The 12226-nt window shown below is 33.9% G+C and overlaps 2 protein-coding genes across 4 annotated transcripts in view; both read left to right on the plus strand.

Annotated features, from left to right (window-relative positions):
• slc9a1a (solute carrier family 9 member A1a) overlaps nt 1–12226 on the plus strand; it is a 407815-nt gene that overhangs the window by 381128 nt on the left and 14461 nt on the right. The window lies entirely within an intron of this gene.
• LOC101882461 (mannosyl-oligosaccharide 1,2-alpha-mannosidase IA) overlaps nt 1–12226 on the plus strand; it is a 356204-nt gene that overhangs the window by 274889 nt on the left and 69089 nt on the right. The gene's annotated exons all lie outside the window — the stretch shown is intronic.

A 12226-nucleotide genomic window follows, 5' to 3' on the forward strand; every position in this document is an offset into this window, starting at 1 on the left:
ATCACTTTAAAACCAACATGTTTACTCACTTTTTAAGTAAATTTAACTATAATCACCTTTAAAGCAAAATCTATACTCACTTTTTCAGCTCAGCTAATCTATTTAAAAGCAACTGATTTCCTCACATTTTGAAGTCAACTAGCTGCTTCAAAAGTAACGAGTTCACCCACTTTTTAAGCAAAGTCAACTAATTGCTTTAAAATCAACATGTTTACTCACTTTTTCCAAAGTAAAACCAACTATTGGCTTTAAAAGCAGTGGATTTACTCACTTTTTGAAGTCAACTAGCTGCTTGAAAAGTAACGAGTTCACCCACCTTTTAAGTAAAGTCAACTAATTGCTTTTTGCAAGGCAGAGCTGTACGTGTTCAATATATTTTTCTTACTGCTTTATTTGGAGTCAACAGGTGCAGGTAAATCCCTGTAGGATTTCAGCTGTTTTCATTTCCAGCCTCCTGCCATTCACAATGAGAGTGTCAGAGTGCATTGAGAAACACCTGCTGTTCACATATCTGACATGGTAAAGATTTCAACAGCAGGACAAAGGAAGTGATTTCTTTTCGCTTCTGTGCCGGCCTGTTTTTTCTCTTTCAGCTCAAATTATGTTGTGAAATGACATCTCAATGTAATCACCTCAAAAAAACTGCCACATGTTCAGACAGAGCTCAGTTTAATCTCTCGGTGTAATTCCACCATGTTGCTTTTATTCAGACTGTTCTGAGGAAAAGTGGCCGCTAACAAGGTGTGACTCCTGAAACTATGAAAAATGAACAGATTTCTCCTTGACATGTGGAAGGAGAGCTCGGTAGCGAGCAGTTAATGAAGAAGCACAGCCATTCTGGGTTTTTCCTGCAGTGGATATTCAGTCTTTGTTTTGCTGGAGCTTTATTTGGCGATTTAATGCGATTTGTGTGATGCATGTTGGGTATGATGGTGACAGAATAAGAGAACGTCTTTCCATTCACTCTCTAATACCTCATTTCTGTGATCTAGCTTCCCACTACACATATTTTGTATGAAATACCCTTCTATAAAAAGAAACAATGATCTTGAATGGATTTGCACATGGATTTTCACAATTATTCATCATGCAAAGTCAGGTTCTGTCAACAACTTCTGAAATTAACACCATGGTTTTACTTCAACTGGTTATAAGTTGTCCTCCAGGTTGAAGGAAAGTCCTTACCCCAGGTGGAGGAGTTTAAGTATCTCTGGGTTTTGTTCAAGAGTGAGGGAAGGATGGAGCGTGAGATTGACAGGCGGATTGGTGCAGCGGCAGCAGTAATGCGGTCGATGTACGCAGGGCTGGCGCGTCCATAGAGGCGACCTAGGCGACCACCTAGGGCGGCAGAATAGAGAGGGTGGCGTCCCCGACACTACCTTCACTACCCGCGCCCTATATCCGCGTAGGGCGGCCGAATAGAGAAGGCGGCGTCCGCGACACTACCCGCGCCTTCAGTTATATCCGCGTCTAGTGAGGTATAATACTCCGTGCCTTCACTTTAGGGTTGAGGGCGGCACGACCGTTCTTTGCCTAGAGCGGCAGTTCAGCTTGCTCCGACCCTGGATGTACGGGTCCGTTGTGGTGAAGAAGAAGCTGAGCCGAAAGGCAAAGCTCTCGATTTACCGGTCAATCTACGTTCCTACTCTCACCTATGGTCATGAGATTTGGATCATGACCGAAAGGACTAGATCTCGGATACAAGCGGCCGAAATGAGTTTTCTTTGCAGGGCGCACTCTTATGGATAGGGTGAGGAACTCTGACACCCGGGAGGAGCTCGGAGTAGAGTCGCTGCTCCTCCACATCGAGAGAAGTCAGCTGAGGTGGCTCTGGCATCTGTTTGGGAAGCCTACCTAGGGAGGTGTTCCAGGCATGTCCTACCGGGAGGCGGCCTCGGGGAAGACCCAGGACACGCTGGGGGGACTATGTCTCTCGGCTGGCCTGGGAATGCCTCGGGATCCCCCCAGAGGAGCTGGAGGAAGTGTCTGGGGAGTGGGAAGTCTGGGGTTCTCTCCTAAGACTGCTGCCCCCGCGACCCGGCCCCGGAAAAGCGGTTGAAGATGAATGAATGAATGAATATAAGTTGTTTATTTAGCCAGTTAAACTCTGCGGATCCGGCACCGGGTCTGTGACGTCATCGACTTTCACTTTAAGATATAAAGGGCTAGCATTGCACCAGACCCCTTAAGTAGTTTTGCTTGAAAGTTTAGAATCTATATTTCATGCACATATTCATCAAATATAATCAGAATAATTATAATATATAAGCAAAATAATCTTATGTCAAAAGGAAAAACAAGATTATTTTGCTTACCCCATTAGTAGATTATTTTGCTTGTTTTCAGGAAAAACTCACTTAATATTGGCATATTATTTCTCAAAACAAGACATTATGTTTTGTTTTTTCTAGAAAATGCTTCACGATAAAAGAATTTTTAGATATTTGGACTAGAAACAAGACAAAACATCTTAGTAAGAAAAGCATTGTTTTCAGTGCAGGTAGTTTTATTTTATATATGTTCATAATATTCATATATATTCATATATATATATATATATATATATATATATATATATATATATATATATATATATATATATATATATATATATATATATATATATATATATATACACACACACACATATATTCATATATATATATACATATATATGTGTGTGTGTGTGTGTGTGTGTGTGTGTATATATAAATAAATAAATATATATATATATATATATATATATATATATATATATATATATATATATATATATATATATATATATATATATATATATATATATATATTAAGATGTGTTAGATATATCAGAATGGCAAACGGCAATGTAGGCACACTGTAAAAAATAAAAAGTTGAGTTAACTTAAAAATTTAAAGCAACCGGCTGCAAAGCAATTTTGAGGTTATACAACTTCAGTATTGAAAGTTATGCCAAATATTTTTTCTAAGTTGAGTTAACTTAAAATTTTAAAGCAACTGGCTGCCAAGAAATTGAGAGTTTATGCAACCTTATTTTTTAAGTTGACTAAAAAGGCTGGTTTAAGTCAACTATGCTTTATGAAATAAGTCAATTTAACTCAATTTTAAAATTAATTTGGCACTTCAACCACTGAAGTTTAAAAACTTACAATTTCTTTGCAGCCGATGCTTTAACATTTTAAGTTAACTCAACGTTTAATGTTTGACAGTGCAGGAAATAAACACTTAAATGAATAAATCATAATTTTACATCTCCTCAATAGATTTTATTATTTTCATTGAGCAAACAAGTCTAAACATGCAGTTAAATAGTTTTCATGAGTAAACTCAACACTGAGCTCAAAAATTTGCCCACCTAACTTAACTGAGTTAACAATCTGTAAGTTGGAATTTTTACAGTGCAAGGTGGAATAAACATTGCAAGGTTAACAAGTTACTATAATTTAAGGACAGTTTTAACTATTCCCTCATTTTACACTGCAAAAAATGTTTTTCTTACTTAGATTTTTTTTGTCTTGTTTCTAGTCCAAATGTCTAAAAGTTCTTAAATCATGAAACATTTTCTAGACAAGCAAAACATAATGTCTTGTTTTAAGAAATAATATGCCAAAATGAAGTAAATTTTTCCTTAAATCAAGCTAAATAATCTGCCAATGGGGTAAGCAAAATAATCTTATCACAAATCGAAAAACAAGATTACTTTGCTCACCCCATTGGCAGATTATTTAGCTTGATTTAAGGAAAAACTCACTTCATTTTGGCATATTATTTCTTAAAACAATACAATATGTTTTGCTTTCCTGGAAAATTCTTCTTAATTTAAGAATTTTTATATATTTAGACGATAAACAAGACAAAAAAATCTAAGAAAGAACATCATATTTTTTTTGCAGTGTAGTTTTGTTTTGTTAAATCTATTGACTGTTTTCATCTTCGTCTTCATTCTGCAAAATAAAATAAAAGCATTATTTCTACGGATGCTAATTTCATGCCTATAGAGAGCCAAAAGCTTTCCAGATGGCCATCTCTCATTATTACTGAGATGCTCATAAGACGCTGCTTCGATCGCCTCTGCTGAAAATGCTGTTTATGGGCTAAAGGCCATTGCTTTAAACAATGAGAGAGAGAGAGCTATTGATCCCAGAGGCCTGCGCCCACGATCAATGCTTTCCCAGAAAGTTGAGCCTTCTGCAGGACTGAGTTTGATGTTGATTTGTGGGTCCAGGGTGAAGGCCAGTCGCTGGGTCTCCACTGCCCATAAAACAGCGGCAGGATCAGGGTTATGAGCTCCAGAGCTGGTCCTCTACACATTGTACTGTCAGTCTCTCCATGTAGGCTGCATAACAATTCACTGATACATTCCTTTAATTAGCAGTTATCGATGCTAATAAACTATTAACCATTTTAACCTTTGTGTATTATTCAAATTGACCCACTTTCATTAGGTTGGCGTCTGTTTTTGCCCTATTGACTTCCATTATAATCACATTTTTAATTGCAAAGCTATGACAGCATATAAACATGCATTCTTGATTGTTGCTGGTTTTCCCAGTTGGAAAGAGTTAAAATGGGTTATTTTTGATCAGCATTAACCCTTTAGATTGGCCTGTGCAAAAGAGTTTCTGGCTTTTTATTAGCTATTTATTTGCAGGAAATGCAAATACAGTGATCCCTCATTGTTCGTGGGAGATGCGTTCTAAAAACAACCCGTAATAGATCCACAAAGTAGTCAGCTTTATTTTTTTGTAATTATTATAGATGTTTCAAGGCTGTAAAACCCCTCACTACACACTTTATACACTTTTCTCAGACAGCATGTATCAAAAAAACGATGCATCTCGCAGTGAAGCAGTGTACCGGAGCTTGATTCGATTTGCTATCATCACGTGATCAGTGACGTCCTAAGAAGAGGTCTGCATTCCGCGCGCACACACACACACACACACACAGACACACACACACACACCTCTCATTCGCGCGCGCGGGACCCGACCAGATTTCTAAATTTTTGAATAAAGCGCGGGAGCATCTAGCAATATCGCTACCGACTCCCGGGCGAGCGAGCACACGTATGTATGTATGTGTGTAAATGAGACAGCACGATGCTGTGTTTAGCTTGTTTGTTTCTTTTAAATGCAGGTTAAATGCAGGCAGCAAAGAATCAAAACACGAAAAGCACAGTAAAAAAACAAAGGAAACAAGAAACAACACTTGCGTATAAAGACAGCAACAGCTAAACAATCCTCAGCACATGTGTGTGTGAACAGAGAGGTTTAAATAATCCAAACAATCAATGGTCATGAGTGTCAGCTGTGAGTGTCTAATCAGTCAAGATCTGTGTGTGTGTGTGTGTGTGTGTGTGTGTGTGTGTGTGTGTGTGTGTGTGTGTGTGTGTGTGTGTGTGTGTGTGTGTGTGTGTGTGTGTGTGTGTGTGTGTGTGTGTGTGTGTGTGTGTGTGTGTGTGTTGCATGACTGGGCTTCGTAGTCCATAATGAGGCAGGATTGTAGTTCGTGTGAGTGTGAATGTTTTCCTGCAATCTCTGGTGGTTAGATCGCTGGTGATCGTGACAGTGGGTGCCTTTGACAGTGCAGAAAGTTTCGTTGACATTATGTATTTAAAAAACGACGCATCTCGCAGTGAAGCAGTGTACCGAAGCTTGATTGGTTTTGCTAACATCACGTGATCAGTGACGTCTGAAGCAGAGGTCTGCATTCCGCGCGCGCGTAAACACACACACACACACACACACACACACACACACACCTCATTCGCACGCGCGGGACCCCACCAGATTTTTGCAGCGCGGGAATAAATTTTCGAATAAAGCGCGGCAGCGTCTAGCAATATCGCTCCCGACTCCCGAGCTTGTCTAATCAGTCAAGATCTGCAACCAGTTGTGTGTGTGTGTGTGTGTGTGTGTGTGTGTGTGTGTGTTGCATGACTGGGTTTTGTAGTCCATTATGAGGCAGGATTGTAGTTCGTGTGAGTGTGAATGTTTTCCTGCGATTTCTGGTGGTTAGATCACTGGTGATCGTGACAGTGGATGCCTTTGACGGTGCAGAACGTTTCGTTGAAATTATGGGGTTTGTTGGGGAGAAAATTTACAAACACACAGTACAGCCCTTTAGAGTCACACTGCTAGCGATGGAAGATTTAGGTAGATTTGGCAAGCTTACACCCATGAGTCCACAAAGCGGCCCAAATGGATTGGCTACTTAAACAACGTGTTGCAAAACGGGAAATTTAAGGTTGCGCTGGTCTAAAAATATCAGTAAATCATGCCAAACGGGTCTTGTGCCTTATTGCGCTGGGTGTATGATAGGGCCCAAAGAGTGGATGAAAATGCACACAGGGGGTTACACTAAAATATCAAAGAAAAAGTCCAGCAAAAATTAAAACATTCAACACTACAATAAAGGCCAAAGAAAACACATAGGTTTTGATCAGGGATAGAAAAACAGCCAGAGATGCGGCTTTAAGACTATAGTTAGCAAGCATTGCAAATAAAGCAGCGCACTCGCCACCCGCTGAACAATCTCTGAACGCTTTCTCTGCGTGGCCAATTCTGATGCAGCCCGAGGATCAAAACAAGATATGATCAAAAATAATTTACCGTCTTCCTCCCTTCCCACGCTTTTATCTCTTCATAACGAGCCGTTTTGGGCTCAGATGTGAATGAGCAACATTCGGGCATCTGTTGCCTCCACACCTGCTTTGTTTTCACTGCGAGAATTAAATATGAAAAAAGAAGTCCAAAGCAAGAGTCGCAGCTGCGGTGTTATTTATATTCCACTGTATTCTGCCTTTCCAGACAGATGATCTATTGTCTTACAATATCTACATTCATAATAAAGAAATATACGCAGCCACACACACACCCACAGGCGCATCTCAATTCTTGTCCTATTAAAGTGATCTGCCATCTGGGGGCCTGCGGGATTGGGTTATCAGTCAACAGTTGTAGAAAAGATTTTAATTCTTTCGTACTGTATAAATGTATAGTACGATTAGTTTTATATTCAGGGTTAGTTTTAATGCAGCTCACGGTTAATTAAAATCAGTATAATAAAATATAATATAATATAATATAATATAATATAATATAATATAATATAATATAATATAATATAATATAATATAATATAATATAATATAATATAATACAGTATAATATAATATAATAAAATATAATATAATATAATACAGTATAATATAATATAATATAATATAATATAATATAATATAATATAATATAATATAATATAATATAATATAATATAATATAATATAATATTATATAATATAATGTAATATAATATAATATAATATAATATAATATAATATAATATCATTTGATATAATATAATATAATATAATATAATATAATATAATTTGATATAATATAATATAATATAATATAATGTGGTATAATACAATTTTATATAATATAATATAATATAATATAATTTTATGTGATTTAATATAATATAATTATATATAGTTAATTATATAATTAATTACTAATACTAATAATAATAATTAATAATATAATATAATATAATATAATATAATATAATATAATATAATATAATATAATATAATATAATATAATATAATATAATATAATATAATATAATATAATGTAGTATAATAAAATTTAATGTAATATAATATAATATAATATAATATAATATAATATAATATAATATAATATAATATAATGTGGTATAATAAAATATTATATAATATAGTATAATATAGTTTTATGTGATTTAATATAATATAATTATATATAGTTAATTATATAATTAATTACTAATACTAATAATAAAATAAAGTAAAGATTTATAATATTACCAACAAAAGTACCTTGTTTGCTTGAACATATTTATTTATTTATTTATTTATTTATTTATTTATCCGTGTTTATCAGTGTTGGGTTGCAGCTGAAAGAGCATCTGCTACGTAAAACATATGGGATAGTTGGCGGTTCATTCTACTGTGGCGACCCTTAAAAAATAAGGGACTAAGCTGAAGGAAATGAATAAATGAATATAAATATAATATAATATAACATAAATATAATATTAATTACTAATTTTATTAATAAAAATAAATAAAGATTTATAATATCACCAAAAAAGTACTTTGTTTTACTTGAACATATTATTAATTAATTAATTTATTTATTTATTTATTTATTAATTAATTAATTTATTTATTTATTTTAATTTCTTTCCCCCTGGCCTTCTGTTTGTTTGTTTATTTATTTATTTATTGCTCTCATGAAACATCATTTAAGTCATGTAAACTGCTTCAGGATGCACAGATCTGATAGAGTCATTTTCAGAAGCGTTGATCAGAGAGTATTAGACCTCCATCCAGCCTGAAGATCATCCTGACCGCAAACCAACAAAACCAGCGCTAACATAAAACACAGCAGAAAACCATACGTCACAGTCACACACAGCTATTTACAGCAGTTCATCAATCCCTGCTGAACATCAAACCCTCAGAGAGCAAACAAACACACACTGGACACACAGAGGACAAAACATCAGCTAATGATGCTGAAAAACTCTGATCTCGCTGACTGAACTGCTCTGTGAATCATTCATTCATTTTCCTTCGACTTAGTCTCTTATATAGTATATCAGCGGTCACAACAGCGGAATGGACCACCAACTATTCCAGCTTATGTTTTACACTGTGAATGCGCTTCTAGCTGCAACCCAGTCCTGGGAAACACCCATACACACTCATTCACACACACTCATTAATTCATTCAGTCATTCATTTTCCTTTTGGCTTAATCCCTTTATTAAGCTGGGGTTGCCACAGCGGAATGAACCGCCAACTTATCGCTAACTTTATTTTGATGGTCCATTTGAGTATTAGTAGACTGTCTGCTTAATATCAGTTGACATTCAACTGACTATAAGAAACTTTGCAAGTACATGTCAACTTACACTAACCCCAACCTAACAGTCTATTGATACTCTAATGAGAATGAGTTGGCATGTAGATGCAATGTAACTACAACAAATGGACCATCAAAATAAAGTGACCAACTTATCCAGCATGTATTTAATATGTTTATGCACAAAACACACCCAGAACTCATTAAGAGATTAAGCCCAACCCTGTTAGACCATGTGCCGCATGCAGAAGTGGATTCAGACACACCCTTAATGCTTTTGCACCATGAGCTTTAGACTATACGTCTAGATCAGGGGTCACCAATCTCGGTCCTGGAGGGCCGGTGACCCTGCAGGGTTTAACTCCAACTTGCATCAACACACCTGCCTGGATGTTTCAAGTATACCTAGTAAGACCATGATTAGCTTGTTCAGGTGTGTTTGATTAGCTTTGGAGCTCAAATCTGCAGGACACCGGCCCTCCAGGAACAAGTTTGGTGACCACTGGTCTAGATCATTAAAATAGAGCCCATAAAGACACAGAAATGCTTTGCTTTGGTATTGGTTTTAACGATGATCTAATGTAAATTTGTCACACGCACACGTACACACACACTCAATGTTCACCTGCACAGACAGACATGCTTCACACCGGAGTGCAGCAGCGAGATCCAGTTAATGAAGTGTTGTTCCGGGGATGCAAATGTACAATATTATTCATTATTTAGCATATAATTGATTGCGGCGTCCTGGCCTTGTAAACTCTCTCGCAATTAGCGTGCAGCTTTTATGTGCTTAATTAACAGTCATTGTAGCTTCGTGCAAGACAAAAACACACACACTCAATTACAGTCTTACATGTAAACGAGAGAAACATTTCTGCTGTATTTTATGCAGGATCCCAGAGGACACACACACGCACATACACACACATGCATACACACACATACACACACACACACATACACATGCATGCATACACACACACCCACACATACATACACATGCATACACACTCTCACACACACACACATATGTGTATATATATATATGCTTCCTATTTATATATTTTTAATAATTATTCACCTATGTATATTTAAAACACAAAATGTTAGACATCATGTCATTTTTTTAAACTAGTTTTGAAACTAAACCTGACTAAAACTAACCATGTTACATATTTATAAAATATGTAAAAAAAAAAAAATAAAACACAGCTAAACATTATTATATTATATTATATTATATTATATTATATTATATTATATTATATTATATTATATTATATTATATTATATTATATTATATTATATTATATTTTAATATATTATATTATACTATATTATATTATATTATATTGTATTATATTAAATTATATTAAATTATATTATATTATATTATATTATATTATATTATATTATATTATATTAAATTATATTATATTATATTATATTATATTATATTATATTATATTATATTATATTATATTATACTATATTATATTATATTATATTGTATTATATTAAATTATATTAAATTATATTATATTACATTATATTATATTATATTAAATTATATTATATTATATTATATTATATCATATTATATTATATTATACTATATTATATTATATTATATTATATTATATTGTATTATATTAAATTATATTAAATTATATTATATTATATTATACTATATTATATTGTATTATATTAAATTATATGAAATTATTTGAAATTATATTATATTATATTATATTATATTATATTATATTATATTATATTATATTATATTATATTATATTATATTTTATTATATTTAATTATATTTTATTATATTATTTTTATTATATTATTTTATTATATTATATTAAACACTCCTTTTCAGTGTTTTAATTTCAGACATTTTGATATGTGCTTTCAAATTAATTAATTTAATAAAAAAATTATTAGAACCTAAATATTTTTTAAAGTGAGTTCATGTTTTTCATTTTTGCATTATTTATAAAATGTTATTTTAATGATTATTATCAGCCTAATTGCATTATTTTATGTAGATTTTGTTGCATTTGTGGTCATTTTAGCACTTATTTTTCAGTCACTTACCAATGCAATATTTTATATATATTTTTTTACCATTATTAAAAAATGAAATTATTCCAAGTTCCATAAAAAATACAACATAATCATTCTCTAATTATTTTTGCTATGATGAAAAGTACCCCTCATGTCAGAATTATTTATTTGTTTATTTAATTATTTATTTATTTGAATTCATTTATTTATTTGTATTTGTTTACTAATTAATTTATTTTATATTTACATTATTATTATTATTATTATTATTATTATTATTATTATTATTATTATTATTATTATTATTATTATGTATTGACGTTTTTATCTGGAATATCATAACATGCATCATAAAGGTGCTCTATTAGATTGAAATCTGGGGGCTGTGGAGGCCATTTGAGTACAGGGAAATCAATGACATGTTCAAGAAACCAGTCTGAGATGATTCACGCTTTATGACATGACGTGTTATCCTGCTGGAAGTAACCATCAGAAGATGAGTACACTGTGGTCATAAAGGGATGGACATGGTCAGAAACAATACTCAGGTAGGCTGTGGCGTTGACACGATGCTCAATTGGTAATAATGGGCCCAAAGTGTGCCAAGAAAATATCCCCCACACCATTACACCACCACCAGCAGCCTGAACCATTGACACAAGGCAGGATGGATTCATACTTTCATGTTGTTGATGCCAAATTCTGACCCGACCATCCAGAAACGGAGAATCATCCGCCTCAAGGTTGGGTGTATGGTGTGTTTAGAGATGCTCTTCTGCAGACTTCGGTTGTAACGAGTGCTTACTTGAGTTACTGTTGCCTTTCTATCAGCTGGAACCAGTCTGGCCATTCTCCTCTGACCATCAACAAGGCATTTGCGCCCACAGAACTGCCGCTCACTGGATATTTTCTATTTTTCAGACCATTCTCTGTAAACCCTAGAAATGGCTGTGCGTGAAAATCCCAGTAGATCAGCAGTTTCTGAAATACTCAGACCAGCCCGTCTGGCACCAACAACCATGCCACGTTCAAAATGCCACCTTTTTTTCCTCATTCTGATGCTCGCTTTGAACTGCAGCAGATCATATTGACCACCTAAATGCATTGCGTTGCCATGATTAGCTGATTAGAAATTTGCGTTAACAACAGCTAGACAGGTGTACCTAATAAAGTGGCCGGTGAGTGTTTATGAAGCGCCTTTGGAACAATTGAAAACTTTAATTTTTATTTTG

Source organism: Danio rerio, chromosome 16, assembly GCF_052040795.2.
Source record: "Danio rerio strain M-AB ecotype USA chromosome 16, GRCz13ab, whole genome shotgun sequence".
NCBI classification, from domain to species: domain Eukaryota; kingdom Metazoa; phylum Chordata; class Actinopteri; order Cypriniformes; family Danionidae; genus Danio; species Danio rerio.